Source organism: Schistocerca nitens, chromosome 6, assembly GCF_023898315.1.
Source record: "Schistocerca nitens isolate TAMUIC-IGC-003100 chromosome 6, iqSchNite1.1, whole genome shotgun sequence".
Taxonomy (NCBI): Eukaryota; Metazoa; Arthropoda; class Insecta; order Orthoptera; family Acrididae; genus Schistocerca; species Schistocerca nitens.
In genome coordinates this window covers 460,541,974-460,556,966 of record NC_064619.1, presented here as the reverse complement: position 1 = coordinate 460,556,966, position 14,993 = coordinate 460,541,974, and the positions used below count along the sequence as shown (strand labels likewise).

General features: G+C 42.4%; 1 protein-coding gene and 1 pseudogene across 1 annotated transcript in view; one reads left to right on the top strand and one right to left on the bottom strand.

Moving 5' to 3' along the window:
* Positions 1–14,993, bottom strand: part of LOC126263408 (zwei Ig domain protein zig-8-like) — a 449,731-nt gene that overhangs the window by 342,831 nt on the left and 91,907 nt on the right. The gene's annotated exons all lie outside the window — the stretch shown is intronic.
* Positions 2,186–2,303, top strand: LOC126191857 (5S ribosomal RNA; annotated as a pseudogene).

Genomic DNA, 14,993 nt, shown 5'->3' with positions numbered 1-14,993 from the left:
ATGGGGGAGCCAGAAAACTGTAATGACCCTGGGACTAGGTTTACGGTCACCTCGCAAAGTGTGAAAAAACTATAAAAGAATGTAATTAAAACTATAATGTAAAAGAGCAAAGAAGTGATCAGTGAATATTCCAAACAAGGTGATAGACAATGACAAAACCGACGTTAGTGGCAGCATATTGCCGAACATTCCTAACGTTAGTCAATTGCTGCCAGGGGGCATTGTAACGTCCCTTAGCAAAAGACATATTTTGTAGTAAAGAGAAAATATTGTGTATCATGTTTTTATTATTGTATGGAATTATGTATTTTTTTTCTTTATTTATTTTAGATAATATCTGTGTCGGCGAGTACTGAAACCGCACAGACGATAAATATCATACAAAGATAAGAATATACCACTAGTATAAATAATACAGAACGAACATTAATTTCTCTGCCTTCTTCTTGGAGTTACGCGAGTAAGATAGCCTGTGACGCTGTAGTATATGCTAACGTAGTCTTCTTTTGTCATGGTCAACAGATGTACGCCATTACGTACTCATTGCAAAAGGTGTGTATAAGTTAACATATTTGAATGTTTTGAATAGAGTTATTTAATGAAACCTTGCATTATTATTTGTAGTAGCTTGCTTGCAATATTATCCCATCCTTTTAAGACATTTTCAGTTATTTAAATATTATCCGTGGTGCAGAGCTGCGCTACGAACAAACGAGCCGCTGCCGCGGCGCATTCAAACTGCTTTAAAAGAAATCGATCATACCGCAAAGAAGCGGGAAGGTAATAGTGAAATAAAATCATCTCTTTCAGCTTCCGGACTTGCAGAGCAGAGCAGCAGATTTTATGATGTGTTTTGCAGGTTGACGCGGGCTGCTGATAATATATTGCTAACAGTACAAAAGAGATAATTTACCTTCGTAACATAATAGGAATTTTGCTGTGCTTAGTTCTTGTCTGGCAAACCTTATAGTAAAAACGTATTTTTCTCCGACAATAGTCTCATGTTCTTGTGCTAGTCGAGGTAATTATTGGTGTTTTACTCTTAACAAAAATCCACTGCAAAATTTGGATATTGAACAATCTTCGTGAACTGTAATATCAGTATTAATAACAAAGTAAATTTTCATTTTCAATAACTATAAAGTAGGGAAGATATGTTGACTTTTATAGTGAATTACAGTAACGGAAAATGTTCCTTTAATAGAAATCCAGATACAGAACAATAAGAACCCAATATATTCTGTTTTGTTGAAAATTAATGATTATAAAGAAATTCAAGGCACAGCATTACTAAAAGGTATTTCGCGGCTCTTTTCGTATATGCGTTATTACGCGAGCAATAATAAAGCAAATAATAGAAAAGAGTTTAACGAAGCGAAAAGTTCTACATGGGGCCTGCCCTGCGACACCACACAAGTGAAGAAACGTGAAAAGACTGTTTTTCAATCTGCGAGAAGTTGTGGTGCACTGTGGTGCTATTATTCATTACAAAATGCCCCGGAGACAACATCTGGATGACTTCATACGGGAAAGAACTATTAGGAATTTGGAACAAAGACGAAGTGTCACAAGCGCAGTCCAGAAGTTTGGTATTGCTCGCAGCATTGAATCAGGTGCAATGGGAGCGTTCCGAAACACAGTCACTGTTGTCCGAAGGAGAGGAGAGGTGGACCATAGTGAACTACAGCAGCAGATGATCTCAACATTGTGCAACAGGCAAGAAGGTTTCCCGTGAAACAGCGGGAGCAATTTCAACTTCTGTTTACAGGAATGCAGCGTACGCACTTCCGCACTCCACAGTGGCACGGCGACTGCATGAGTATGGTCTCCTTCCCCGACGACGAGTACGTTTTTTTCAATGTCAAGAAACTTCACTAACAGCCGTATACGGTACGTGTGGTATCGATAGCTACGTGCCAGTGCTAGGTGCCAGTTAAGTTTCCACTACGACAGACAACGATGACAGCGCCCTCTAGCAGGCGCAGTTCAGCTCTACGAGCACCACGGTAGATTCTGCCCATTTCATCAGGTATAGCCAGCCAGGAAACTTCGCTTCAGCTTTGCTCTACTTACAACGGGTCTAAGACTTCGCATCTGTACGAAGTTACGTATTCTTTCTTGTACCAGTAAACCACCTTTACTCACTGCAGTACCGACGTAATTTTCCTGCCCCTGCTTCTACCCAGGCAACAGCCTTGCCGCAGTGGTTACACCGGTTCCCGCGCGATCACCGAAGTTAAGCGCTGTCGGGCGTGGTCAGCACTTGGATGGGTGAGCATCCAGGCCACCATGCGCTGTTGCCATGTTTCGGGGTGCACTCAGCCTCGTGATGCCAATTGAGTGTCAGTGAAGTGAAGTGGAAGGAAGACAAGGATTTCTGGTCAGATGAGTATCGGGCAATATCAACAGCAGCAGAAAATGGTATAACAGGTGTAGGATTCGTTATGAATAGGAAGGTAGGGCAGAGGGTGTGTTACTGTGAACAGTTCAGTGACCGGGTTGTTCTAATCAGAATCGACAGCAGACCAACACCGACAACGATAGTTCAGGTATACATGCCGACGTCGCAAGCTGAAGTTAACAGATAGAGAAAGTGTATGAGGATATTGAAAAGGTAATGCAATATGTAAAGGGGGACGAAAATCTAATAGTCATGGGCGACTGGAATGCAGTTGTAGGGGAAGGAGTAGAAGAAAAGGTTACAGGAGAATATGGGCTTGGGACGAGGAATGAAAGAGGAGAAAGACTAATTGAGTTCTGTAACAAGTTTCAGCTAGTAATAGCGAATACCCTGTTCAAGAATCACAAGAAGAGCAGGTATACTTGGAAAAGGCCGGGAGATACGGGAAGATTTCAATTAGATCACATCATTGTCAGACAGAGATTCCGAAATCAGATACTGGATTGTAAGGCGTACCCGGGAGCAGATATAGACTCAGATCACAATATAGTAGTGATGAAGAGTATTCTGAAGTTCAAGACATTAGTCAGGAAGAATCAATACGCAAAGAAGTGGGATACGGAAGTACTAAGGAATGACGAGGTACGTTTGAAGTTCTTTAACGCTATAGATACAGCAATAAGGAATAGCGCAGTAGGCAGTACAGTTGAAGAGGAATGGACATCTGTAAAAAGGGCCATCACAGAAGTTGGGAAGGAAAACATAGGTACAAAGAAGGTAGCTGCGAAGGAACCATGGGTAACAGAAGAAATACTTCAGTTGATTGATGAAACGAGGAAGTACAAACATGTTCCGGGAAAATCAGGAATACAGTAATACAAGTCGCTGAGGAATGAAATAAATAGGAAGTGCAGGGAAGCTAAGACGAAATGGCTGCAGGAAAAATGTGAAGACATCGAAAAAGATATGACTGTCGGAAGGACAGATTCAGATTACAGGAAAGTCAAAACAACCTTTGGTGACATTAAAAGCAACGGTGGTAACATTAAGAGTGCAACGGGAATTCCACTGTTAAATGCAGAGGAGAGAGCAGATAGGTGGAAAGAATACATTGAAAGCCTCTATGAGGGTGAAGATTTGTCTGGTGTGATAGAAGAAGAAACAGGATTCGATTTAGAAGAGATGGGGGATCCAGTATTAGAATCGGAATTTAAAAGACCTTTGGAGGACTTACGGTCAAATAAGGCAGAAGGTATAGATAACATTCCATCAGAATTTCAAAAATCATTGGGGGAAGTAGCAACAAAACGACTATTCACGTTGGTGTGTAGAATATATGAGTCTAGCGATATACCATCTGACTTTCGGAAAAGCATAATCCACACAATTCCGAAGACGGCAAGAGCTGATAAAAGCGAGAATTATCGCACAATCAGCTTAACAGCTCATGCATCGAAGCTGCTTACAAGAATAATATACAGAAGAATGGAAAAGAAAATTGAGAATGCGCTAGGTGACGATCAGTTTGGCTTTAGGAAAGGTATAGGGACGAGAGAGGCAATTCTGACGTTACGGCTAATAATGGAAGCAAGGCTAAAGAAAAATCAAGACACTTTCATAGGATTTGTCGACCTGGAAAAAGCGTGCGACAATATAAAATGGTGCAAGCTGTTCGAGATTCTGAAAAAAGTAGGGGTAAGCTATAGGGAGAGGCGGGTCATGTACAATATGTACAACAACCAAGAGGGAATAATAAGAGTGGACGATCAAGAACGAAGTGCTCGTATTAAGAAGGGTGTAAGACAAGACTGTAGCCTTTCGCCCCTACTCTTCAATCTGTACATCGAGGAAGCAATGATGGAAAAAAAAAAAAAGGTTCAGGACTGGAATTAAAATACAAGGTGAAAGGACATCAATGATACGATTCGCTGATGACATTGCTATCCTGAGTGAAAGTGAAGAAGAATTAAATGATCTGCTGAACGGAATGAACAGTCTAATGAGTTCACAGTATGGTTTGAGAGTAAATCGGAGAAAGACGAAGGTAATGAGAAGTAGTAGAAATGAGAACAGCGAGAAACTTAACATCAGGATTGATGCTCACGAAGTCAATGAAGTTAAGGAATTCTGCTACCTAGGCAGTAAAATAACCAATGACGGACGGAGCAAGGAGGACATCAAAAGCAGACTCGCTATGGCAAAAAAGGCATTTCTGGCCAAGAGAAGTCTACTAATATCAAATACCGGCCTTAATTTGAGGAAGAAATTTCTGGTAATGTACGTCTGGAGTACAGCATTGTATGGACTGTGGGAAAACCGGAACAGAAGAGAATCGAAGCATTTGAGATGTGGTGCTATAGACGAATGTTGAAAATTAGGTGGACTGATAAGGTAAGGAATGAGGATGTTCTACGCAGAATCGGAGAGGAAAGGAATATGTGGAAAACACTGATAAGGAGAAGGGACAGGATGATAGGACATCTGCTAAGACATGAGGGAATTACTTCCATGGTACTAGAGGGAGCTTTAGAGGGCAAAAACTGTAGAGGAAGAGAGATTGGAATACGTCAAGCAAATAATTGAGGACGTAGGTTGCAAGTGCTACTCTGAGATGAAGAGGTTAGCACAGGAAAGGAATTCGTGGCGGGCCGCATCAAACCAGTCAGTAGACTGATGACAAAAAAAAAAAACAACTCGACCGAATAGTAGCGGCTTCGGTCAAGAATACCATCATCACGACCAGGAGAGCGGTGTGCTGACCGCACGCCCCTCCTATCCGCATCCTCCCTGAGGATGACACGGCGGTCGGATGGTCCCCGTAGGCCACTCGTGGCCTGACGACAGAGTGCTTTTGTGCTTCTACCCACACGCCACCTTCCAGGCGGGATACAAAAGTATGATTTTTAATTTTTTTATTTTATTCTGAAAGCAACCAGTTTCGGCAATTCATTTTGCCATCTTCAGGCCCCATACGCTTTTATCTAAATATGGGGCCTGAAGAAGGCAAAATGAATTGCCGAAAGTGGTTGCTTTCAGAATAAAATAGCTTACGGTATACGGCTTTTGGTGAAATTTATTGAGACTGAAAACTACTTACCAGCCGAGTACAACAGAGAACGAGTACGTTCTGTTTCGTTGAGTTCCCTCGTATCGGCGGAACCGTCTGCGATAACCAAGAGCACGCCGGCTGGACCAATGAGCAGTGGGATCGCGTGCTCCTCTGGAATGAGAACAGGCTGACTCCGATTGGTGGTTCTGGATGTTCTCTCATATAGCGAGATATGGGACACATCATGGACCTAGGTTCACTGTCGATCATGATTGTTTTGGTGATCCAGGTGTTATGGTGTTGGGAGTTATAATGTTGAATGGGTGTACTAATCTCAAAATGCTTTAACACGGAACACTCTCTGGTCAACGTTATTATGGAACTGCAGTCCTTCACAATGTGCATCTTTTCAAGGGTCCATTCGACCCTGACTTCATTTTTACGGATGACAATCTGTGACCGCATGGAACAGCGAAAATACAGGAGCTCTTGGAACCAGAGGATAATCGGCGAATGGACTAGTATGCCGTACCCTCGTCTTAAATCCCGCGAAAATGTATGGGATGCGTTGGGCCACATACTACAGCACACCTGACGATCATCCAGCACTTGACGACCAGAATGAGGAGGAATGGAACGTCCTACCACAAGAACGCCTTACCAACCCTGTGGCCAGTATAGGAGCACTTTGCAGACCATGGATATTGATTACACACTCTGTTATGAAACATGTTCTACATTTTTTTTAGTGTCCAAGAGACCATCATTAATCAGCGTGACCTCAATGTAATTTAAGTTGAACCAAATGAGCCCACGGTTACAATTTTTAGTCCTAGTAATCAGGTTTTAACACTTCTAAGAATGCCTTCATCAGAATTTAAATGTTTGAAGTAGCCTGTAACATAATTACAAATTTATGAGAAAAGAAAATTTTTATATAAAAGTGTACATACTGACCAACAATACAATACAGAGACAGTTAGCATATAGCTTTTTAACATTACCAGAAATTAGATTTTTAATGATATGTCTAAAGAACTAGGGATCTTTCTTACAAGTAACAAAATTAATATAGGCTTTTGCGTAAGTAGCGACTAGTCCCCTTTTTTACAAATTGCTTATTAAACTAAATAGCCATAGTTGTACTTAGTAGTTTCTTCTTTAGATCTTTGTATTTAGAGGCAGCCTTAGATGCCTGGGCAGGCAAATATCGCAAAGTTTTAAACAGGGTTGCAGCCATGTTTAAAACTTCTCAGTGTAAGTATTGTCTTTGAATAAAAGTGTCAGTCCTCTCGTCTCATATGCATAGTTCTTGGAGTTAACTTCTGTTCTATGCTGTAGCAGTTCTTTCTTTCTATCACACAACTTTCATGGGGCTACTACTCGGCAGTCATGCGGAAGCTACTTTCGTCCTAGCGATTTACACAAAAATGGTTCAAATGGCTATGAGCACTATGGGACTTAACATCTGAGGTCATCAGTCCCCTAGAACTTAGAACTACTTAAACCTAACTAACCTAAGGACATCACACACATCCATGCCCGAGGCACGATTCGAACCTGCGACCGTAGCGGTCGCGCGGTTCCAGACTGAAGCGCTCGGCCACACTGGCCGGCCATTTTACACACCAGTGTACATTTTCATAAGATGATCATAATCATTCTAACCGTAAGACGTCTTTTCGTACCATTTATTTTATGTTGTCATTCCACTTTCGGACGCCCTGGATGGTGACTTTTAGGTAACTGGAGACTGTTTTCATGTAAATGTCTGCAGGCTTAGACATACAGACATGTCAAATATTTTGTTTTTACACCTCACACATGTAAATGAGTTGCGTCTTTCATTATGAAGACTGCATCATCAACCAAATAATAATTGAAAGTCCCACTTAACTCAGTGCAATTGGTTTAGCTATAAACACCGAATTCGCACACCGCAGTCATCTCATACGTATGAAAGATCGTCGTACATTCTGAGAGTATGCTGGAGGTAGCCACCCTTCCCGCGAGGTGTGCAGAAACTTCGGCTGAAAAAAAGCTTTGTTGTAAAGGCGACTGCGCCTACTCATCGTCACCGATTTGCTCCAAATACGGCAAGTCTTAGAATAAACAACAGTGTTGGCACAGGTTGCGCGAGGCATGAGCAATTTCACATAGCGTTGTTTCCAGGTAGTGGTTGGCGCAGCGCAAACACTACGCACGATAGTGAATATTTTTCATATTCAGTTTGTGTGTTATTTTTATTACAAATAATCCGAAATAATTCTGAATATATCGTATTTAGTCAGTTTTCATAGAAGGCCTGAAAAAGAAAGGGCAAAGCCGAATTTAAGATTGCAAATAAATTTCTAGGGAGTCGCTGTAATACGTATACGAGAACTTCGTATACAATAGTAGATGCTATTATTATTTTACCGTTGATGAAGTATACTAGCTATGGTCCTATTCATCGTAAAACAAAAAGGTAAGCTGTTAACGTCTCTGCATCTTGGGCACGCTTTAAAAGCCGCATTTTACAACTACATGGTTGTCTTAAAGTTTCTACGGAAATCAAAATTGCTTTGCATTATTAAAAGGTTCTCTGATATTGCACAGTTTGGCGGCAAACCACACGTACGGCATCATTTAGCCGAATATTGGCCTAAATTGCTGACGATATACAATGAACTCTTTCTGATGCAGTGTTCTCAGAATGTGATTTCTTTTTGTGTCTCGACGAGATAACAGCATTTTTAAGGCTTTTCGGTCAAGTTCTTTACCTAATAATAAAAAGTAGAAAATTTATTGTATACCGATACTTTTCTTTGCCTTTCTTTTCACTGCTTTTATGAAAGTGTTAATAAACTGAGTGCATTGGACATTATTTCGGTTTATTTGCAGTGGAAGTAACGTAAAAACTTAAAATGATAAAAAAAAGTTCTCGCCTAAGAAATCCATCATACACCCCCCCAGTTTTAGCATTCCTGCTGCGTCAACCGCTGCCTTAACCTACTCTATTTCAAATGGCTCATGCCTCACACGACCCTTGGCAAAAAGCTGTTTCTACTAAACTCTAAAATGTTACTTTCATTTCTTGAAAACCTCTGCATACACCTTAAAGTTGGAGAAAATCACTGATGACGAGTTGGCGCGGTCCCCTTGTTAGGAAGAATGTTATCTGACGCGGCACACTGTTAAGGGAACGAAGTGTTAACTTGTTTCGAATGAAATCAGGTTCTCAGACTTTTATTCCTTAACAGTATTATTTGGTATATGGACAAAACATGCAGTATTGCAAGCACCAACAGTCACAGCATTTTCATCACAAAGTTACTAATTACACCAAAATCTTTCCTTCAATTACGAACGTACAATATACGTTGTTTCACACCTAGATCACTAACTACATAATATTTCTTCAGCAAAGACAGAGTACAGGCCCTCTCTTCCAAACCAGCTCTTTTTCCAGTCTACAATTATTTGCACTCCAACCCGGTTCGCGACGTACCTTCTTGTGAGTTAGTAGAAGATGAAATTGTCGAAACGATGATCGCTAACGAGGAAAGTTAGAGCGATGCACTCCCAGCTTCTCATTAGCGGAGAAAAGCTGTGCTACGTTACGTTACGTTACGTGAGCCACCAGAGACAGCTATGGACAGACGCCGCTATGGGCGACTACCAACACCATTTGGGGGCTCCGGGCGCAGCATTAGCTGGGGAGAGCGCGGCGCTGGCGCCATTACAGCGGAGCCTGGCGCCAGATCCGATTACAGCGGCGACTCTTTTGCTTGTCTTTGGGATTGCGCGAGTGAACTTACCCCTCCAGCAGACCAGAAACAAAACACCACCGGCGCCGCCCCCCACATCGACCGCTACTGGGACCTGGCTCGTCAGTTAAGCGAGCGGGAGTGGTGCACTGACTTTTCTCTGAAAAATTTATGGAATTGAGAAGGAGCAGTGAGACGACACTTCTGCAAGGGTCGTTAATTGATATCAAAGACATCGAAAGTGCTGAAGCAGCCAGGGAAGAGGGAAGTGACTTGTAAAATAACTTTGTGATTACATATCGATCTCTCTTCCTTCATTAGCCAAAAATCCACACATTTGGAATAACTGCCTAATTCAGTTAGAAAATAATGCCTTAACACAGTCGATGCTCATATCGCTTGCTGTATACCGGCACCACGTGGTGCTTTCATTCACAGATTGTATTCTTCCAATACTATTCCTCTCTTTATTAAACTTCACACCAGGCTTCCGACAAACCTAACTGATAAGTGTTCAAAACATAAATTATAAATTCATAGTTAGCCCAGAGGTTGCCGCAAAGATAAACTTTCGGTAAGAACTCATGTAGAGACCTGAATTGTTTCCACGCTGCAGCCACAAACAAGTAAAAACTATGAAACTTCCTGGCAGATTAAAACTGTGTGCTCGACCGAGACTCGAACTCGGGACCTTTGCCTTTCGCGGGCAAGTGCTCTGCCAACTGAGCTACAGAAGCACGATTCACGCCCGGTACTCACAGCTTTACTTCTCTCAGTACCTCGTCTCCTACCTTCCAAACTTTACAGAAGCTCTCCTGCGAAACTTGCAGAACTAGCACTCCTGAAAGAAAGGATATTGCGGAGACATGGCTTAGCCACAGCCTGGGGGATGTTTCCAGAATGAGGAAGTTTCATATCAGCGCACACTCCGCTGCAGAGTGAAAATCTCATTCTGGTAAGTAAAAACTAAATCACCGTTTGTGCCTCAGGTTGTGGCAAAAGCAGCGATAGAAATGCGCCGAGTAAGGACAAATTACTACTTTTTCAGTTTATACTCGTGGAAGTAATGTCTATTAAAATTGTCATAAATATGGACCACTTTCGAATACCTATTATGATTTACCGGATGATAACCATTAGTTCATTTTTTTTTATCTTGGACTCAGGATAACCGCAAATATAATTCTAAATTAGAATATACAACAAGTATAAATTATACTCTGTGTCACCATTGGTTAGAGGTCTTAAGGCATTAACAAGGGATTGTGAACTGCTTAACGCAACATGAATCTTGCTACTACTCACACTGTCTCGTTGCGCAAGATAAATTTTACGTAACTAGAGCTGGAATTCATTCACAGCATCAGTGTGAGGCGCCATACTCATCTATTTCGTATCTGGATATTACTGTTCAGTAGAGAATGTATACGAGCGATAATGCTCGTGCAGACATGTTTAGCGAAGTGTGAAGCACCTATGAAAAATTTGATATCGCTGGAGTAAGTTCTCTGTACACGTCGAACTGGTCCCTCATAACTATCCTCTCAACCTCGATACCAGTTAGCCTGGCATTTGACGGACCTTTTCCTTTCAGTCAGTAGTCTTGCGACTGGTCTGATGCGGCCTGACGTGAATTCCTCTCCTATGCTAACCTCTTCGTTTCAGAGTAGAACTTGCACTCTATGTCTTCAATTAATTGCTGGATGTAGTCCAGTCTTTGGCTTCCCCTAAACGTTTTGCCTTCTACAGCTTCCTCTAGTATCTTAAAGGTTATTCTCTCATACCTTCTCACGTGTCCTGTCATCGTGACCCTCCTTCTTGTCAGTGTTTTCCGTATATTCTTTTCTTCCCCTACTCTGCGGAGAACTTCCTCATTCCTTATCAGTCCAACAGTTTGGCTGCGCATTTCCTCATTTCCTAAGCTAGTCTGCACTCGTAATGTTACCACCCTTGCTTTTAATTTCACTATAGGTTTCAGATTTCTGAAATTTGCAATGAAGTTTCTGGATTGCATCCGGATGACCATTTCTTGTCTCTATATTTCGGGTGAGAACAATTCAGCCATTTTCAGATGAGTGTTTTACACTGAAAATTCTTGTTTCACATCACTAACCTTCTGTCAGAAATTGGGGCGGAGACAAATGCACAAAGGCAGTCGCTACATGAGCGTCCCCTGTCGAGATTCGCGTCATCTCCGAATCTTGCTCAGTTTGTGGTAAGATGTAGACTTCATCTGGCTGCAATTCCAAAATTTCATAGAATATTCACTTATGGTTGTTCTGAATTTTCTAAGCAGTGAAACAGTCCTCCCGATAATCATTTCTGTTCCGATTTCTTCACATTTTGCAGCTGCCGTTCCGCCTAGGCAACCCTTCACTTAATATTTACTTCATTCCTAACCGATTTATGCTACTGTACTGTCTATCCTGAACGTTTTTCTTTTCTTTACATCCGAAAAAACAGACACCATGCATTCATATAACTGATACTCCTAGTTGGGCAATGGACCAAAATTCTACGGTGGATATGCACAAGTACGTCCGACCTCCTGCGGCACTCTCAGAGTAGCGAGCATGTAGGAGATGGAGATAGTGACTGAGGATGGGTGACGCTCGGTCGTAATGTGGGTCGGCCGTGAGGTGTACCAAAAGACCACGCGCATTTGAGCTGAACACTGTGTCCCGAGTAGCGCAATACTTAACGCTGTTGCCTTGTAACTAGGCGATTTCGGGTTCGAATCCCTGTCCGGCACACATTTTCAGTCGTCGCCACTGATAGCGCTTAATGTCCCGATGCAGATGACATTACTAACCCCCTTCCTTTCCTCTCCCCCCCCCCCCCTTCCTCCTTCAGTTTAATCATATTTTTCTTCTTCCTACTGTCGTCAATCAATGTAAGTATTTGTTGTATTAGCCAAGGTCCTGTCACAGTTACTTTCCCTGTATCTACGACTTACTGTCCAGCATCCGTAATTGCCAATTTTAGAGACTTTCGTTACTCTTATACTGCCTAGTAGTATTCCATGTGATAGTATGCACATCCTTAGCTAACTTCAAACACGGTTCATAATTTCTCTGTGCTTCAGTATCGCACATCCTTCAACGCTGATTCTTCCGAACGCTTTTAACAAATATCAGTCTGCTCTTCATCGTTACTAAATTATGATTTTAGTCTATATGTGCTCTTGGGTACGCCGTATAATCCAGTTTCTGATTTCTGCCTGACCATAATTCAATCCTGCTGGAATCATCCCGTGTCTCCGTGTCTTTACAAGTATAACTCCTTGTCTTGTAATTCTTGAACACAGTAACCGCTATTACTAGGTGAAATTTATTGAAGAGCTTAATTAGTCTTTCTCCTCTCTCATTCATACTGGCAGGTCCACATTCTCGGTAACACTTTCTTCTGTTCTTTCTGTTCTTAACCGCATTCCAGTCCCCCAGGAATATTAGATTTTCATCCCCTCTAGAGTAAGCCCCGGTAGCTGAGTGGTCTGCGCGACTGAATGTAAATCCTAAGGGACTCGGTTTGTTTCCCGGCTTGGTCTTAGGTTTTCTCCGCTCAGGGACTGGGTGTTGTGCTGTCCTAATCATCATCATTTCATCCCCATCTACACGCAAGTCACCGAAGTGGCGTCAAATCGAATGACTTGCAACCGGCGAACGGTCTATCCGACGGGAGGCCCTAGTCACACGATATTTTATCTCCTCTACACATTGAATTATCCGTTCAATATCTCCATGCATTTCCTTCATCTACTGCTTGCGACATCGGCATGTGCACCTGAACTATCGTTGTCGATGATGGTTTGCCATCGATTCCGATGAGAACAACACTATCACCGAACTGTTCACAGTAACTCATTCTTTGCCCCACTTTCTTATATACATGTAATACTACTCCCGCTACAACATTTTCTGTTGCCCTGATATTGCTACATATTCGTCTAATCAGATACATTTATGTCCTTTCCATTTCAGACCACTGACCCCCACGGTACCAAGACTGAGTCTTTGCATTTCCCTTTTCCGACTTTCTAGCTTTCCTACTACATTCAAACTTCTCACATATCCTGCTGCGACAAGCAGAACGTTATACTTTCGTTAGTAATTCTTTCTCTCATGTCACCTCCCCTTGGCAGACTCCCTCCTCCTCCTCCTCCTCCTCCTCCTCTTCCTCCTCATTCTCATTCCCCGGAGATGCGAATGGGCTCTGAGCACTATGGGACTTAACATCTGAGGTCATCAGTGCCCTAGACTTAGAAACAACTTAAACCTAACTAACCTAAGGACATCACACACATTCGTTCCCGAGGCAGGATTCCAACCTGGGACCGTAGCAGCAGCAGCGCGGTTCCGGACTGAAGCGCCGAGAACCGCCCGGCCACAGCGGCCTGCTAGATCCGAATGGGGGCTAGTTCACAGCCTTCCGTATCCTCATGCTGTTGATCACTGCTGTTTCTACCGCCATTTAGTAACAGTTTCCCATTTCAAGAGCAAGAAAGTACCCTGACCATCTGTCTGCTCCGCCCTTGGCAGGACGAGGATGACTTGTTACGCCGGATGACTTCGACCGTAACTGTTGGTGATTTAAGCAGTTGCTGTTTTCGAACCAAGGACGATAATTTTTGGTTAGTAGTGGAAATGGCTACTCCTACACAATAATAGTGCTTACGCCCCACCGCTTAAAGAACTGGTGCCTTAAGACACAGGGAATTGGATTTAACTGGAGGCAACTAAATAACGACGTGTCGTACCAAATAAATTCTCTAGGTGAAAAGTTGATATTAGTAACGTGGACACTTGTCTGTGATACAACTGGCCACCCCCTAACCACCCTTCCTCCGCGGGTGAGGTCAATATTTCGTATTCGGATTATGTGTGAAAAAAGGATACGTACGATTTAGCAAACCGCTGTTACCCATTGTGGTATACGACGCCGTAATCGAGAATTATCAAGCGACCAGCTTTTGCAGTTAAGAACCGACGCATTTGATTCCACGATAATTTTATAGTTTGAATGTAAACCTTTGTGCTCTAACGGTTGATACAAGTATGTATGTTCGAAGTGTACTTCAGCGTCGCAAATATGTTTGCATACTTCAGTACGGTTAGCCGTTTCAGTGCCTGGTTAGAAACTATGTTTAGCAGATTCGAGAATAAAGACGAAGAAATAATGGTTTTCTGTTCCCATCGAGATGCGCAGGCGTTTTACCTGAGTACAGTGGTCGTGGAGTGTATTTCGCTGGTAGCCACGTAGCGGCCAGCAAAAGTTACGGCGGTTGGACAGAAAAACAGCCCGAATTTAGTCACCCTGGTGGCAAGGTCCGTCGACGGTCATCGAAATCAAGCTTTCCGTTTGTCTGGGGATTCACCGCAATCACCCACATAGGGAACGGAGAACTATCGTACCATACAAGTAGCTTATTTCCTAGGAATTTCGATGTCTAGCCATATTATTTGCACTGCACAATTATATTTGCGACATTCAAGTAACGTTTGAAGATCAGTACCAACCGTTAGAACACAAAAGTCGATTGCAGTGCTATCCATCGAGAATGAGAAACAATGATTTGGTAAGCCGTACACATTTCTTGGTGTAAGAGTTTCCCTTTTGAAAATACCAAGTTGACCCTGTGCACGAAGGAGGGGCGGTTAGGAGGTGGTCGGCTGTAGCACAGACATATGTCCACTTTACTAACATTAAGTCTTCACGTAGAACTTGTTTTTCGTAAGATGTGTCGCTTTCGAGATTTTTAGTAGTCTGTAGTTGAAACAAACACCCTATTTACATA